The 18,651-nt window shown below is 43.2% G+C and overlaps 1 protein-coding gene across 1 annotated transcript in view; it reads right to left on the bottom strand.

Moving 5' to 3' along the window:
• The window catches only part of LOC134431188 (R3H domain-containing protein 2-like), an 85,590-nt gene extending 75,587 nt beyond the window's left edge, over positions 1 to 10,003 (bottom strand). The window contains 1 exon segment of the mRNA XM_063179175.1: positions 9,753 to 10,003. The gene's annotated coding sequence lies outside the window, so the exon portion shown is untranslated.
• Between the last annotated feature and the right edge of the window lie 8,648 nt (positions 10,004 to 18,651).

Below are 18,651 nucleotides of genomic sequence, written 5' to 3'. Positions count from 1 at the left end.
ATCCAACCCCAAAAGAGACAAAAAGTGAAGGATGATCCCAGACACTGAGAGAAAAGAATCAACTGCACAAACAGGCCAGGAATTAAACAGGCCTGAGGACAAATTCCCTGAGAAAAATGGGATTAAACTGTTTTAAACAGGCCTGAGGAACACTTCCCTAAGAAAAGTGGGATTAAACAGTTTTAAACAGGCCTAAGGAACCCTTCCCTGAGGAAAATGGGATTAAACAGTTTTAAATACTAAGGAACCCTTCCCTAAAAAAATGGGATTAAACTGTTTTAATTTCAAGTTTTCCAAGCTTAGAACTCCCAGCAGCAAGGGTCACTCTCAGTCCTGAAGCTGAAAAAAATGTGAAATTATTGATTTGATGTTGAAAAAAAAAGGATCCTGCTGCTCCTTTTTCCTTTCATTCTTTTTCCTTCCATTTTTGGGAGATGCTTTAGGCTGAGCAATAACATTCTCACCCTTCCTTTCAGAAATTTCTGAGAGGAAAAAATCCTAAATTCAACAGCAAAAAATCCAACCCCAAAAGAGTCAAAAAGTGCAGGATGATCCCAGACACGGAGAGAAAGGAACCAAGTGCACAAACAGGCCAGGAATCAAACAGGCCTGAAGAACATTTCCCTGAGAAAAATGGGATTAAACTGTTTTAAACAGGCCTGAGGACAAATTCCCTGAGAAAAATGGGATTTCTGCAGTTTTAAACAGGCCTGAGGAACCCTTCCCTAAGAAAAATGGCATTAAACGATTTTAATTTCAAGTTTTCCAAGCTTAGAACTCCCAGCAGCAAGGGTCACTCTCAATCCTGCAGCTGAAAAAAAAGTGAAATTATTGATTGGATGTTGAAAAAAAAAGGATCCTGCTGCTCCTTTTTCCTTTCATTTTTGGGAGGTGCTTTAAAACCTTCTCACCCTTCCTTTCCAAAATCTCTGTGAGGAAAAAATCCTAAATTCAACAGCAAAAAATCCAACCCCAAAAAGAGCCAAAAAGTGCAGGACGATCAATGCCCCAGCCCTGGAGAATAAAGGAAAGGCTCCCAGTGCAGCACCAGAGCTTTGTGGACAGATCCTGTGCGGAATTTCTGGCACAGAGGGGGAGGAATTCAGGCTGAGAATTCCCTGTCAGAGCTCCCAGCTCCATTTCACAGCATTTCCCACGTCCTCAGCCCGAGCTATTCCTGTCTCCATCATCCCCAGAGCGGGGAAACGCTGCCCTGACGTCAAAGCAGTTTCCCAGCAACGATGAATGAGCGAGGGCTGTCCACCACAGGGGTTTCCTGAAAAGCCACGGATTTATCCACCTGCTTCCCACGGGGTCGGGATGCTAAAGGGCCTGTCTGAAACTGCTTAATCCCATTTTTCTGAGGGAAGTGTTCCTCAGGCCTGTTTAAAACTGTTTAATCCCATTTTTCTTAGGGAAGTGTTCCTCAGGCCTGTTTAAAACTGTTTAATCCCATTTTTCTTAGGGAAGTGTTCCTCAGGCCTGTCTAAAACTGTTTAATCCCATTTTTCTTAGGGAAGTGTTCCTGAGACCTGTTTAAAACTGTTTAATCCCATTTTTCTTAGGGAAGGGTTCCTTAGACCTGTTTAAAACTGCAGAAATCCCTCCACTGATTTTTTAGAGAAACTCGAGCAGAATTCCTTCTACCTGCAGCAGAGGTACCAACCAGGACAACCAAGCAGGAGAACATGGAAAACCAACCAGGAGAACATGGAAAACTAACAAGGAAAACCAAGCAGGAAAACATGGAAAACCAATCAGGGAAACAGGGAAAATCAACTAGGAGAACATGGAAAACCAACCAGGAAAACAAGGAAGACCAACCTGGAAAACCAACCAGAAAAAATGGGAAACCAAGAAGGAAAACATGGAAAACCAAGGAGGAAAATAGAACTGCTGTCCTGACGTCAAAGCAGTTTCCCAGCAACGATGAATGAGCGAGGGCTGTCCACCACAGGGGTTTCCTGAAAAGCCACGGATTTATCCACCTGCTTCCCTCGGGGCCGGGATGCTAAAGGGCCTGTCTGAAACTGCTTAATTCCATTTTTCTTAGGGAAGTGTTCCTCAGGCCTGTGTAAAACAGTTTAATCCCATTTTTCTGAGGGAAGTGTTCCTCAGGCCTGTGTAAAACAGTTTAATCCCATTTTTCTTAGGGAAGTGTTCCTCAGGCCTGTTTAAAACTGTTTAATCCCATTTTTCTTATGGAAGAGTTCCTGAGGCCCGTTTAAAACTGTTTAATCCCATTTTTCTTAGGGAAGAATTCCTGAGACCTGTTTAAAACTGCAGAAATCCAATTTTTCTTAGGGAAGAATTCCTGAGACCTGTTTAAAACTGTTTAATCTCGTTTTTCTTAGGGAAGTGTTCCTTAGGCCTGTTTAAAACTGCAGAAATCCCATTTTTCTTAGGGAAGTGTTCCTTAGGCCTGATTAAAACAGTTTAATCCCATTTTTCTTAGGGAAGTGTTCCTCAGGCCTGTCTGAAACTGTTTAATCCCATTTTTCTTAGGGAAGTGTTCCTCAGGCCTGTTTAAAACTGTTTAATCCCATTTTTTCTTAGGGAAGTGTTCCTCAGGCCAGATTAAAACTGTTTAATCCCATTTTTCTTATGGAAGAGTTCCTGAGGCCTGTCTAAAACAGTTTAATCCCATTTTTCTTAGGGAACTGTTCCTCAGGCCTGTTTAAAACAGTTTAAACCCATTTTTCTTAGGGAAGTGTTCCTGAGGCCTGTTTAAAACAGTTTAATCCCATTTTTCTTAGAGAAGTGTTCCTCAGGCCTGTTTAAAACTGTTTAATCCCATTTTTCTTAGGGAAGGGTTCCTCAGGCCTGTTTAAAACTGCAGAAATCCCTCCACTGATTTTTTAGAGAAACTCGAGCAGAATTCCTTCTACCTCCAGCAGAGGTACCAACCAGGAGAACATGGAAAACCAACCAGGAAAACCAAGCAGGAGAACATGGAAAACCAACCAGGAAAACCAAGCAGGAGAACATGGAAAACCAACCAGGAGAACATGGAAAACTAACAAGGAAAACCAAGCAGGAAAACATGGAAAACCAATCAGGGTAACAAGGAAAATCAACTAGGAGAACATGGAAAACCAACCAGGAAAACAAGGAAGACCAACCTGGAAAACCAACCAGAAAAACATGGGAAACCAAGAAGGAAAACATGGAAAACCAAGCAGGAAAATAGAACTGCTGTCCTGACGTCAAAGCAGTTTCCCAGCAACGATGAATGAGCGAGGGCTGTCCACCACAGGGGTTTCCTGAAAAGCCGGGGATTTATCCACCTGCTTCCCACGGGGCCGGGATGCTAAAGGGCCTGTCTGAAACTGCTTAATCCCATTTTTCTGAGGGAAGTGTTCCTCAGGCCTGTGTAAAACTGTTTAATCCCATTTTTCTAAGGGAAGTGTTCCTCAGGCCTGTTTAAAACTGTTTAATCCCATTTTTCTTATGGAAGAGTTCCTGAGGCCTGTTTAAAACTGTTTAATCCCATTTTTCTTAGGGAAGAATTCCTGAGACCTGTTTAAAACTGCAGAAATCCCATTTTTCTTAGGGAAGTGTTCCTCAGGCCTGTTTAAAACTGTTTAATCCCATTTTTTCTTAGGGAAGTGTTCCTCAGGCCAGATTAAAACTGTTTAATCCCATTTTTCTTATGGAAGAGTTCCTGAGGCCTGTCTAAAACAGTTTAATCCCATTTTTCTTAGGGAACTGTTCCTCAGGCCTGTTTAAAACAGTTTAAACCCATTTTTCTTAGGGAAGTGTTCCTGAGGCCTGTTTAAAACAGTTTAATCCCATTTTTCTTAGAGAAGTGTTCCTCAGGCCTGTTTAAAACTGTTTAATCCCATTTTTCTTAGGGAAGGGTTCCTCAGGCCTGTTTAAAACTGCAGAAATCCCTCCACTGATTTTTTAGAGAAACTCGAGCAGAATTCCTTCTACCTCCAGCAGAGGTACCAACCAGGAGAACATGGAAAACCAACCAGGAAAACCAAGCAGGAGAACATGGAAAACCAACCAGGAAAACCAAGCAGGAGAACATGGAAAACCAACCAGGAGAACATGGAAAACTAACAAGGAAAACCAAGCAGGAAAACATGGAAAACCAATCAGGGTAACAAGGAAAATCAACTAGGAGAACATGGAAAACCAACCAGGAAAACAAGGAAGACCAACCTGGAAAACCAACCAGAAAAACATGGGAAACCAAGAAGGAAAACATGGAAAACCAAGCAGGAAAATAGAACTGCTGTCCTGACGTCAAAGCAGTTTCCCAGCAACGATGAATGAGCGAGGGCTGTCCACCACAGGGGTTTCCTGAAAAGCCGGGGATTTATCCACCTGCTTCCCACGGGGCCGGGATGCTAAAGGGCCTGTCTGAAACTGCTTAATCCCATTTTTCTGAGGGAAGTGTTCCTCAGGCCTGTGTAAAACTGTTTAATCCCATTTTTCTAAGGGAAGTGTTCCTCAGGCCTGTTTAAAACTGTTTAATCCCATTTTTCTTATGGAAGAGTTCCTGAGGCCTGTTTAAAACTGTTTAATCCCATTTTTCTTAGGGAAGAATTCCTGAGACCTGTTTAAAACTGCAGAAATCCCATTTTTCTTAGGGAAGGGTTCCTCAGGCCAGATTAAAACTGCAGAAATCCCATTTTTCTCAGGGAAGGGTTCCTCAGGCCTGTTTAAAACTACAGAAATCCCATTTTTCTTAGGGAAGGGTTCCTCAGGCCTGTTTAAAACTGTTTAATCCCATTTTTCTTAGGGAAGTGTTCCTGAGGCCTGTTTAAAACAGTTTAATCCCATTTTTCTTAGGGAAGTGTTCCTGAGGCCTGTTTAAAACAGTTTAATCCCATTTTTCTTAGGGAAGAGTCCCTCAGGCCTGTTTAAAACTGCAGAAATCCCATTTTTCTTACGAAACTGTTCCTCAGGCCTGTCTAAAACTGTTTAATCCCATTTTTCTTAGGGAAGTGTTCCTCAGGCCTGTCTAAAACTGTTTAATCCCATTTTTCTTAGGGAAGTGTTCCTTAGGCCTGTTTAAAACTGCAGAAATCCCTCCACTGATTTTTTAGAGAAACTCGAGCAGAATTCCTTCTACCTCCAGCAGAGGTACCAAGCAGAAGAACATGGAAAACCAACCAGGAAAACCAAGCAGGAGAACATGGAAAACCAACCAGGAGAACATGGAAAACTAACAAGGAAAACCAAGCAGGAAAACATGGAAAACCAATCAGGGTAACAAGGAAAATCAACCAGGTGAACATGGAAAACCAACCAGGAAAACAAGGAAAACCAACCTGGAAAACCAACCAGAAAAACATGGGAAACCAAGAAGGAAAACATGGAAAACCAAGCAGGAAAATAGAACTGCTGCCCTGACGTCAAAGCAGTTTCCCAGCAACGATGAATGAACGAGGGCTGTCCACCACAGGGGTTTCCTGAAAAGCCACGGATTTATCCACCTGCTTCCCACGGGGCCGGGATGCTGAAGGGCCTGTCTGAAACTGCTTAATCCCATTTTTCTGAGGGAAGTGTTCCTCAGGCCCGTTTAAAACAGTTTAATCCCATTTTTCTTAGGGAAGGGTTCCTCAGGCCTGTTTAAAACTGTTTAACCCCATTTTTCTTAGGGAAGAATTCCTGAGACCTGTTTAAAACTGTTTAATCCCGTTTTTCTTAGGGAAGTGTTCCTTAGGCCTGTCTAAAACTGCAGAAATCCCATTTTTCTTAGGGAAGTGTTCCTGAGGCCTGATTAAAACAGTTTAATCCCATTTTTCTTAGGGAAATGTTCCTCAGGCCTGATTAAAACTGCAGAAATCCCATTTCTCTAAGGGAAAAGTTCCTCAGGCCTGTTTAAAACTGTTTAATCCCATTTTTCTTAGAGAAGTGTTCCTCAGGCCTGTCTAAAACTGTTTAATCCCATTTTTCTTAGGGAAGTGTTCCTTAGACCTGTTTAAAACTGCAGAAATCCCATTTTTCTTAGGGAAGTGTTCCTCAGGCCTGATTAAAACTGCAGAAATCCCATTTTTTTAAGGGAACTGTTCCTCAGGCCTGTTTAAAACAGTTTAATCCCATTTTTCTTAGGGAAGGGTTCCTCAGGCCTGATTAAAACTGCAGAAATCCCATTTTTCTTAGGGAAGGGTTCCTCAGGCCTGTTTAAAACTGTTTAACCCCATTTTTCTTAGGGAAGAATTCCTGAGACCTGTTTAAAACAGTTTAATCCCATTTTTCTGAGGGAAGTGTTCCTCAGGCCTGATTAAAACAGTTTAATCCCATTTTTCTCAGGGAAGTGTTCCTGAGACCTGTTTAAAACAGTTTAATTCCATTTTTCTTAGGGAAGGGTTCCTGAGGCCTGTTTAAAACTGCAGAAATCCCATTTTTCTTAGGCAAGGGTTCCTCAGGCCTGATTAAAACTGCAGAAATCCCATTTTTCTCAGGGAAGGGTTCCTCAGGCCTGTTTAAAACTGTTTAATCCCATTTTTCTTAGGGAAGTGTTCCTGAGACCTGTTTAAAACTGTTTAATCCCATTTTTCTAAGGGAAGTGTTCCTCAGGCCTGTCTAAAACTGTTTAACCCCATTTTTCTTAGGGAAGAATTCCTGAGACCTGTTTAAAACTGTTTAATCCCGTTTTTCTTAGGGAAGTGTTCCTTAGGCCTGTTTAAAACTGCAGAAATCCCATTTTTCTTAGAGAAGTGTTCCTGAGGCCTGTTTAAAACTGTTTAATCCCACTTTTCTTAGGGAAGGGTTCCTCAGGCCTGATTAAAACTGCAGAAATCCCATTTCTCTAAGGGAACTGTTCCTCAGGCCTGTTTAAAACTGCAGAAATCCCATTTTTCTTAGAGAAGTGTTCCTGAGGCCTGTTTAAAACTGTTTAATCCCATTTTTCTTAGGGAAGTGTTCCTCAGGCCTGTTTAAAACTGCAGAAATCCCTCCACTGGTTTTTTAGAGAAACTTGAGCAGAATTCCTTCTACCTGCAGCAGAGGTACCAAGCAGGACAACCAACCAGGGAAACACGGAAAACCAAGCAGAAAAGCATGGAAAACCAACCAGGAAAAAATGGAAAACCAACCAGGAAAATCAACCAGGACAGCATGGAAAACTAACCAGGAAAACCAACCAGGAAAACTAACCAGGAGAACATGGAAAACTAACCAGGAAAATGTGGAAAACAAGGAAAACCAAGCAGGAGAACATGGAAAACTAACCAGGAAAACAAGGAAAATTAACCAGGAAAACCAACCAGGAAAGCCTGGGAAACCAGCCAGGAAAAAAATGGAAAACCAAGCAGGAAAACCAAGCAGGAAGACATGGAAAGCTAACCAGGAGAACATGGAAAACCAACTAGGAAAAAATGGAAAATCAACCAGGAAAACATGGAAAACTAACCAGGAAAACCAATCAGGGAAACAAGGAAAATCAACGAGGAGAACATGGAAAACTAACAAGGAAAACAAAGAAAGACAACCTGGAAAACCAACCAGGAAAAAATGGAAAATCAACGAGGAGAACATGGGAAACCAACCAGGAAAACTAACCAGGAAAACCAACCAGGAGAACATGGAAAACCAAGCAGGGAAACCTGGAAAACTAACCAGGAAAACCTGGAAAATCAAGCAGGAAAACGAAGCAGGAAAACCAAGCATGAAAACAAGGAAAACCAAGCACGGAAACTTGGAAAACTAACCAGGAAAATCAACCAGGAAAACATGGAAAACTAACCAGGAAAACCAAGCAGGAAAAAATGGAAATCCAAGCAGGAAAAAATGGAAAACCAAGCAGGAAAAAATGGAAAACCAAGCAGGAAAACGTGGAAAACTCTCCTCCTGCTGGCACCTGCTCCTGTGCCCAGCCTGTGCCAGGCAGGAGCAGCAGCACTGAAAATCTGGATGAGGGAACAAGGAATTCCCTGCCCTTGCCCAGCTGGCAAACACAAAGTTTGTCCAGCAGCTCCCAGAAAAGCTCCAGAGGAGAAAAGGAAAAGGCAGGAAGGTTATGGGGATCCCTCCTCCTGCTTTTCCCCACACTCATCCCATGGCAGACTCTGGGTGTTCTCCAGGTGAGACCCAGAAATGGATTAAACAGAGAAAAAAAAAAAAAAAAAGGGAAAATAATGATTTAAAGAAAAAAAATAATTTTATTTGTTGGCTGCCAGCAGTAGTTGGGATGGAGTGTGAGGAGCAGGCAGAGAGATCCTGAGACCCCAAAGTGCAATAACCACACCTCAATCCTAAAAAAATCCAGCTCCCAGCACTAAATCTGGGATGAGGAGAGCAGAACAACTTCTAGGCTAAACTGCATGATGGACATTCCACTAAACTCAGCTCAGTGAGGGGTTTAAATTCATTTAAATTCATTTAAAAATGGGGTTAATGTATCAATGAACACGAGCACCATCCTACAGAACACCAAATTGCATAAGCCACCCCAAAAACGTCACAGGGCACGGTGCCAAGCTGGTAACCAACATTCCCCCATCAAATGAAAAGCTCCAAAGAAATAAATCCACTAAAAAATAACCCAGAAAAGGACCTGGGAAGGTTCTGTCTCTGCAGAACCTGCAAGCTGCAGAAGTTGGGATGGAGTGTGAGGAGCAGGCAGAGAGATCCTGGGATCCCAAAGTACAACAACCACACCTCAATCCTAAAAAAATCCAGCTCCCAGCACTAAATCTGGGATGAGGAGAGCAGAACAACTTCTAGGCTAAACTGCATGATGGAGTGAGGGGAGTCAGTGAGGGGTTTAAATTAATTTACATTCACTTAAAAATGAGGTTAATGGATCAGTGAACACAAGCACCATCCTACAGAACACCAAATTGCATAAGCCACCCCAAAAACGTCACAGGGCATGATGCCAAGCTGGTAACCAACATTCCCCATCAATTAAAAACCTCCAAACACATAAATCCACTAAAAATTAACCCAGAAAGGAGCAGGGAAGGTTCTGTCTCTGCAGAACGAGGGAAAATACCCAGGAGCAAGCTGCAGAAGTTGGGATGGAGTGTGAGGAGCAGGCAGAGAGATCCTGAGACCCCAAAGTGCAATAACCACACCTCAATCCTAAAAAAATCCAGCTCCCAGCACTAAATCTGGGATGAGGAGAGCAGAACTTCTTCTTGGCAAAACTGCATGATGGACATTCCACTAAACTCAGCTCAGTGAGGGGTTTAAATTCATTTAAAAATGGGGTTAATGTATCAGTGAACACAAGCACCATCCTACAGAACACCAAATTGCATAAGCCACCCCAAAAACGTCACAGGGCACGACGCCAAGCCAAGTAACCAACATTCCCCATCAACTAACCAGATCCAAACACATAAATCCACTAAAAATTAAGCCAGGAAAGGAGCAGGGAAGGTTCTGTCTGTGCAGAAGGAGGGGAAGTACCCAGCTGCAGACGTCGGAGCACAAGGAGATTCCATGATGCTGTCAGGGGAACTCCTTAATGACACGGCAGAGCACAGGGGATTCCCTCTCTCCCTCTCTCCGGAGGTGAATCCCCGGCAGAATCACAAAAGGAACAAGAGCAGAGCTCATCTCACCCTCCCAAACCCCCTCAGAGCCACGTTTTTATTTAGTCCAGCTCCATTTTAAATTAACAGCAGCAGAAATCCTGGCGTTTACCAAGGGGAGAGCCACACTGAAATATTCACACACATTCACGCCGCGTTTTGCGCCAGGGAAAAGAGGGAAAAGAAAAGTCTGACCAATTTTTTTTTTTTTTCTCTCAAACAATTAAAACCTCATTCTAAAAATAAACTCACCCTGGTGGTTCTGCACTCTGAGCACGTCAGCTGTTTGCTGATTTCAGCGGAGACTCCATGGCCACGAGCAGTTCAAGAGGAATTCTGCCAGGATAATCCGGCTCCCGGGGAACCCCCGCCAGCTCTCCCGAATAAAAAATACCCAAAAAAACCCCCCAAAAACCTGATTTCTGCTGCTGCTGGGGGCTCTGACAAGCAGCTCAGCAGCTCCTAGAGATGTCAGCACAGCTCTGCCAATAGCCACATCCACACAGCCCCCTCCTGCTCTCCTGCAAATCTTCAATGGAGCTGCTGCCTCCGCGCAGCCGGAGCCGCGTTAAAGACGCAGCATCCGTCCCCCAGCAGCCCTGGAGAAACACGGGGAGGATCTGGGGGTCCTGAGGGGTGCTCAGAGCTCCTACAGCCAGGTCAGAGTGTTCAGGAGATCTGTGTGCTGCAGGGCTGTGGGCTCAGGTGGGCCCAGGTGGGACATGAGGGCTTGAAAGGGGAGGAAGGTGAAAGAAAGGATCTGAAAATGTAACCGTGGAATGGTTTGGGTCCACCTCATTCCACCCCCTTGCTGTATTTAAGAGTATCAGAGTATTTAAGAGATTTGTGTACTCAGAGGTGCTGAAGGACAGCTGGGGCTGTGGCTCAGGTGTGCCCAGGTGGGACATGAGGGCTTGAAAGGGAGGAAGGTGAAGAAAGGATCTGAAAATGGAACCGTGGAATGGTTTGGGTCCACCTCATTCCACCCCCTTGCTGTATTTAAGATATAAAACTATCAGAGATATATCAGAGAGATAATACTATGAGTATTTAAGAGATTTGTGTGCTGGAGGGCTGGGCTCAGGTATGCCCAGGTGGGACATGAGGGCTGGAAAGGGGAGGAAGGTGAAGAAAGGATCTGAAAATGGTAGCATATTTAATATGTCATAAATCTATTACAGTATATTTAATATATCATAGACTCTATGATAGTGTATTTAATATATTATAGTCTGACTCTGTGATGGACTATCATATATTAAATATACAGTCATAGAGTCAAACTATCTTATATTAAATATATACTATCATATATTAAATATACTGACTCTATGATAGTGTATTTAATATATGATAGTATATATTTAATATATGATAGTCTGACTCGACGGTAGCATATTTAATATATCATAAATCTATTACAGTATATTTAATATATCATAGACTCTATTATAGTGTATTTAATATATTATAGTCTGACTCTGTGATGGACTATCATATATTAAATATACAGTCATAGAGTCAGACTATCTTATATTAAATATATACTATCATATATTAAATATACTGACTCTATGATAGTGTATTTAATATATGATAGTATATATTTAATATATGATAGTCTGACTCGACGGTAGCATATTTAATATATCATAAATCTATTACAGTATATTTAATATATCATAGACTCTATTATAGTGTATTTAATATATTATAGTCTGACTCTGTGATGGACTATCATATATTAAATATACAGTCATAGAGTCAAACTATCTTATATTAAATATATACTATCATATATTAAATATACTGACTCTATGATAGTGTATTTAATATATGATAGTATATATTTAATATATGATAGTCTGACTCGACGGTAGCATATTTAATATATCATAAATCTATTACAGTATATTTAATATATCATAGACTCTATGATAGTGTATTTAATATATTATAGTCTGACTCTGTGATGGACTATCATATATTAAATATACAGTCATAGAGTCAGACTATCTTATATTAAATATATACTATCATATATTAAATACACTATCATAGTCAGTATATTTAATATATGATAGTCTGACTCTATGATAGCATATTTAATATATCATAAACTCTATGACAGTATATTTAATATATGATAATCTAGCTCTATAATAGTGTATTTAATACATGATTGACTCTATGGCAGTATATTTAATATATCATAGTCTGACTCAATGAATGTATATTTAATACATCAGATAGTATATATTTAATATATGATAATCTGACTCTATGAATGTATATTTAATATATCAGATAGTATATATTTAATATATGATAGTCTGACTCCATGACAGTATATTTAATATATGATAATCTGGCTCTATGATAGTGTATTTAATATATGATTTACTCTATGGCAGTATATTTAATATATGACAGCCTGACTTTATGACAGTATATTTAATACATGATTGACTCTATGGCAGTATATTTAATATATCATAGACTCTATGACAGTATATTTAATATATCACAGACTCTATGACAGTATATTTAATATATGATTGACTCTATGATAGTATATTTAATATATAATAGTCTGACTCAATGAATGTATATTTAATACATCAGATAGTATATATTTAATATATGATAATCTGACTCTATGAATGTATATTTAATATATCAGATAGTATATATTTAATATATGATAGTCTGACTCCATGACAGTATATTCAATATATGACAGTCTGACTTTATGACAGTATATTTAATACATGATTGACGCTATGGCAGTATATTTAATATATCACAGACTCTGTGACAGTATATTTAATATACGATTGACTCAATGACAGCATATTTAATACATGATTGACTCTATGGCAGTATATTTAATATATCATAGACTCTATGACAGTATATTTAATATATCATAGACTCTATGACGGTATATTTAATATATCACAGACTCTGTGACAGTATATTTAATATACGATTGACTCTATGACAGTATATTTAATATATAATAGTCTGGCTCAATGAATGTATATTTAACATACCAGATAGTGTATTTAATATGTGATAGTCTGACTCTATGGCAGTATATTCAATACACCACAGACTCTCTGACGGTACATTTAATCTGTGCTGGTCTCTGAGCCCCGGCAGGCTCCGGAGCCACCCAGGGCAGCCAGAGCAATGTCCCGGGTGTCCCCACAGCTCTGCCACCCGTGAACCCGCAGCGCCAATGGCTCGGGACAGCCGCGCGGGCAGGGCGGGCTCCGCTCAGCCCCAGCCCCGATGAATGAATGAATAATTCAGCAGCAGGAATGCCGCAGTACAGAGCGAGCCCGGCGAGGATCAAACACAAACCCGGAGCTGCTCCATGGGATGGAGGAGAGGGGCAGCACACAAACCCGGAGCTGCTCCGTGGGATGAGGGAGGGAGGAGAGGGGCAGCACATAAACCCGGAGCTGCTCCATGCGATGAGGGGAGGGAGAAGGGGGGAGAACGTAAATCCGGAGCTGCTCCGTGGGCAGAAGGAGGAGAGGGGCAGCACATAAACCCGGAGCTGCTCCGTGGGATGGAGGAGAGGGGGCAGCACACAAACCTGGAGCTGCTCCATGGGATGAGGGGAGGGAGCAGAGGGGCAGCACACAAACCCGGAGCTGGGATGGGATGGAGGGAGGGAGGAGAGGGGCAGCACATAAACCCGGAGCTGGGATGGGATGGAGGAGAGGGGCAGCGCACAAACCCGGAGCTGCTCCATGGGATGGAGGGGGCAGCACACAAACCCGGAGCTGCTCCATGGGATGAGGGGAGAGAGAAGGGGGGAGAACGTAAATCCGGAGCTGCTCCATGGGCAGAGGGAGGAGAGGGGGCAGCACACAAACCCGGAGCCGGGATGGGATGGAGGAGAAGGGGCAGCACGGTGGGGGCAGCCCGGGGGGTCCCAGCTGCACCCCCAGCCCAGCCCACCCCTCTGCAATGGGATTTCACCCATTTTGCTCAGGCAGCAGCGCAGCTCCGGGCTGGGTCCTGGTGCCCTTTTCCCTCTGGATCAGTCCCAGAAAAGGAAAAGCAGCCCCAGAGGAGGGGCTGGAGGTGGTGAGACCCCAAATTCAGCACCCAGGTATTTCCATTCAGCACCCACAACACCACAGCTGTCCCAGTATCCTACCCCAAATTCTAGCTCAATATAGATAAATATTAAATATATTTGTAAATATAATATATAAATAAATAAAATAAAAGTATATACAAATATATAAATAAAATATATAATATATAAATATATTAATGTATAAACAACATATATGTATATATAAATATATACATATACAAATATATAAATTAAATATCTAAATATATAAATAGATTCTAAAAATCAAAATATATAAATAATATAAATATAAATTATATAGAATATATAAATATATTTATATATAAATATATATATAAATATATAAAAAATAAAATAAATATATAAATATTAAAATAGAAAAATATATAGAATATATATAAATATATTAAAATTAAAATGTAAATATTAAAAATGAAATACTGAAATAATAGCTATGCCTATATTTATAAAATATTGATATATAAATAAAATGGAAATTAATATTGAAATATAAAAATAGCATAAATATTAAATTTATTTAATAAATGTATTAAATATGGAAATATAAACTCGTAAAATATAAATATAAACATTTAAAATTAGAAAATTTATATAAATATATTAAATGTATGTAAATATAATAATAAATATATAAAATAAAAACTAAATTATGAAAATTAAATAAATATATAGAATACACAGAATATATATTTTATATATATATATATATAAGTAGGAAACTGTTCAGGATTCCATCTCCCTTCCTGCATCCTAAAGAAAACCCCAAACCAACCCAAGTTTGTGCCACCCTAAAATACCCAACCCTGCATTTTCCTGCTGCGAATTCCAACTCAGAAAACACGTGGGAAGTTCATTCTCCTTCTACCTACACCAACCACTCCCTTAATTATTAATTATTAATAATTAATTATTAATTAGCCTCAGGCAGAGGCGCAGCCCCTTTATCCCAGTTTGCCACTGAAGGAAAAAATGGAATTTCCAGGTTTTTTGCAGGAAGATTTTGGCAGATGGTTGAGTTCTCCCAGCTTCAAAAATAGCTCAGAAAATCAGATTTTTCCCTCCTTCCTCGTGAGCAACAATTCTGGTTTCCCAGGGACTTGGGAGAGGGGAAATTGCCATTAATGAGAAAATACAGAGTGAGTTTTAATAAAGAAAAATAAAATTTAAAACCTATTAACTCCAGACTTAAAGGTTTTACAGAATTATTTTTGGGTTTTCTCAGCAAATATTAAAATAAATCCTGGATTCCCTGAGAGAGGAAATTGCCATTAATGAGAAAATACAGAGTGAGTTTGTATAAAGAGAAATAAAATTGTATAGAAAATACACAGCAAGTTTTAATAAGGAAAAATAAAATTAAAAATCTACAAACTCTGGATTTAGAGGTTTTCCATAAATATTTTTGGGTTTTCCCAAAAACATGAAATTAAATCCTGGTTTCCAAGGGACTTGTGAGAGGGGAAATTGCCATTAATTAGAAAATACAGAGTGAGTTTTAATAAAGAAAAATAAAATTGAAAATCCATTAACTCCAGACTTAGAGGTTTTACAGAATTATTTTTGAATTTTCCCAAAAAACATTAAAATAAATCCTGGTTTCCCAAGGATTTATGAGAGAGGAAAGTGCCACTAATGAGATGAGCTTTAAGGTCCCTCCCAAACCAAAACTGGGATTTTTTGGAATCCTGGGATTCCAAAAAAGGAGAACAAATCCTGCCATAAATTTCGTGTCTGAAACCAAGCTGGGGGAGAAAAAAACCCCCAAATTTTGCCATTTTTGGGTCAAATCCCAACAGGATTGGGCTCAAAGCTCCTGGTCCTTTGAACAAAATCCCATTTCCTCAAGGAATTTCCTGCCTAAGAAAGGTCAATTTTAGGATAACACCTTCCCAAACAAAGTGAATTTTGTGTCTAAACTCAGCTCAGGAAGAATTAATTCCTGAAAGAAAAAAAATGTCAAAGCAAGAGCAAAAAAATTGAAAAAAAATCATTAAAAAAAAAAAAAAAAAAAAAAAAAAAAAAAAAAAAAAACAAAACAAATTTAAAGGAGTTGCTGTGCTGAGTGGGATGGGCCTGCCCACACTCAATGAAACCCAAAATTGTGAATTTTTCTGGGAAAAAGGAGCAGCAGTGACTCAGCCTGCAGCACACGCAGCTCCTGCTCCTGTTCCTGCGGAATTGGGGTTCCTGTGGGATTGGGGTCCTGTTCCTGTGGGATTTGGGGCTCCTGTGGGATTGGGGCTCCTGTTCCTGTGGGATTGGGGCTCCTGTGGGATTTGGGGCTCCTGTTCCTGTGGGATTTGGGCTCCCGTGGGATTGGGGCTCCTGTTCCTGTGGGATTGGGGCCCCTGTGGGATTTGGGGCTCCTGTTCCTGTGGGATTGGGGGCCTGTTCCTCTGGGACTGGGGCTCCTGTTCCTGTGGGATTGGGGCTCCTGTGGGATCGGGGCTCCTGTGGGATTTGGGGCTCCTGTTCCTGTGGGATTGGGGCTCCTGTTCCTGTGGGATTGGGGCTCCTGTTCCTGTGGGATTTGGGGCTCCTGTTCCTGTGGGATTTGGACCCCTGTGGGATTGGGGCTCCTGTGGGACTGGGGCTCCTGTTCCTGTGGGATTTGGGGCTCCTGTTCCCGTGGGATTGGGGCTCCTGTGGGATTTGGGCCCCGGCTCCTGTGGGATTGGGGCTCCTGTTCCTGTGGGATTGGGGCTCCTGTGGGATTTGGAGCTCCTGCTCCTGTGGGATTTGGGGCTCCTGTGGGATTTGGGGCTCCTGTGGGATTTGGGCCCCAGCTCCTGTGGGATTGGGGCTCCTGTGGGATTGGGGCTCCTGTGGGATTTGGGACTCCTGTGGGATTTGGGGCTCCTGTTCCTGTGGGATTTGGGGCTCCTGTTCCTGTGGGATTTGGGGCTCCTGTTCCTGTGGGATTGGGGCTCCGGCTCCTGTGGGATTTGGGGCTCCTGTTCCTGTGGGATTTGGGGCTCCTGTTCCTGTGGGATTTGGGGCTCCTGTTCCTGTGGGATTGGGGCTCCTGTGGGATTTGGGGCTCCTGTGGGATTTGGGGCTCCTGTTCCTGCGGGATTGGGGCTCCTGTTCCTGTGGGATTTGGGGCTCCTGTTCCTGTGGGATTGGGGCTCCTGTTCCTGTGGGATTGGGGCTCCTGTGGGATTTGGGGCTCCTGTGGGATTGGGGCCCCTGTGGGATTGGGGCTCCTGTTCCTGTGGGATTAGGGCTCCTGTTCCTGTGGGATTGGGGCTCCTGTTCCTGTGGGATTGGGGCTCCTGTTCCTGTGGGATTTGGGGCTCCTGTTCCTGTGGGATTTGGACCCCTGTGGGATTGGGGCTCCTGTGGGACTGGGGCTCCTGTTCCTGTGGGATTTGGGGCTCCTGTTCCCGTGGGATTGGGGCTCCTGTGGGATTTGGGCCCCGGCTCCTGTGGGATTGGGGCTCCTGTTCCTGTGGGATTGGGGCTCCTGTTCCTGTGGGATTTGGAGCTCCTGTTCCTGTGGGATTTGGGGCTCCTGTTCCTGTGGGATTTGCGGCTCCTGCTCCTGTGGGATTCGGGCTCCTGTGGGATTGGGGCTCCTGTTCCTGTGGGATTGGGGCTCCTGTGGGATTTGGGGCTCCTGTGGGATTTGGGGCTCCTGTGGAATTGGGGCTCCTGTTCCTGTGGGATTGGGGCTCCTGTGGGATTTGGGGCTCCTGTTCCTGTGGGATTGGGGCTCCTGTGGGATTTGTGGCTCCTGTTCCTGCGGGATTGGGGCTCCTGTTCCTGTGGGATTTGGGGCTCCTGTTCCTGTGGGATTGGGGCTCCTGTTCCTGTGGGATTGGGGCTCCTGTGGGATTTGGGGCTCCTGTTCCTGTGGGATTTGGGGCTCCTGTGGGATTTGGGGCTCCTGTGGGATTTGGGGCTCCTGTTCCTGTGGGATTTGGGGCTCCTGTGGGATTTGGGGCTCCTGTGGGATTTGGGGCTCCTGTTCCTGTGGGATTGGGGCTCCTGTTCCTGTGGGATTGGGGCTCCTGTGGGATTTGGGGCTCCTGCTCCTGTGGGATTTGGGGCTCCTGTTCCTGTGGGATTTGGGGCTCCTGTGGGATTTGGGGCTCCTGTTCCTGTGGGATTGGGGCTCCTGTGGGATTTGGGGCTCCTGTTCCTGTGGGATTGGAGTTCCTGTGGGATTGGGGCCCCTGCTCCTGCGGGATTGGGGCTCCTGTGGGATTTGGGGCTCCTGTTCCTGTGGGATTGGGGCTCCTGTTCCTGCGGGATTTGGGGCTCCTGTGGGATTGGGGTCCTGTTCCTGTGGGATTGGGGCTCCTGTGGGATTGGGGCTCCTGTTCCTGTGGGATTGGGGCTCCTGTTCCTGTGGGATTGGGGCTCCTGTTCCTGCGGGATTTGGGGTCCTGTGGGATTGGGGCTCCTGCTCCTACAGAATTTGGGGCTCCTGTGGGATTGGGGCTCCTGTTCCTGTGGGATTGGGGCTCCTGTGGGATTTGGACCCCTGTGGGATTGGGGCTCCTGTTCCTGTGGGATTTGGGGCTCCTGTTCCCGTGGGATTGGGGCTCCTGTGGGATTTGGGCCCCGGCTCCTGTGGGATTGGGGCTCCTGTTCCTGTGGGATTGGGGCCCCTGTGGGATTGGGGCCCCTGTTCCTGTGGGATTTGGGGCTCCTACAGAATTTGGGGCTCCTGCAGAATTTGGGGCTCCTGTTCCTGTGGGATTGGGCCCCTGTGGGATTGGGGCTCCTGCTTCTTCCCCTTCCCCATTTCCTTTCCCCTTCCCCTTCTTCCCCTTTTTCATTTTCCTTCCTCATCCCCTTTCCCTTTTTCCTGCCCCATCCCAGACAGAAGCTCTGGTGGGTGGTGAGGAATTAAATTGTTCAGGAAGAAGCACCAAGGATTTTGGTGATGTTTCTTCTCAGCAGAAGCTGAAGCACAAATTTCTACCAGCACATTTCAAACAGTCCCAAGGATGTTTTAATTAACACTTTAATTACCACGTTAATTACCAGGGGACAACTCTG

The sequence above is a fragment of the Melospiza melodia genome, chromosome 31, assembly GCF_035770615.1.
Source record: "Melospiza melodia melodia isolate bMelMel2 chromosome 31, bMelMel2.pri, whole genome shotgun sequence".
Taxonomy (NCBI): domain Eukaryota; kingdom Metazoa; phylum Chordata; class Aves; order Passeriformes; family Passerellidae; genus Melospiza; species Melospiza melodia.
This window is presented reverse-complemented; position numbering and strand designations above follow the sequence as displayed.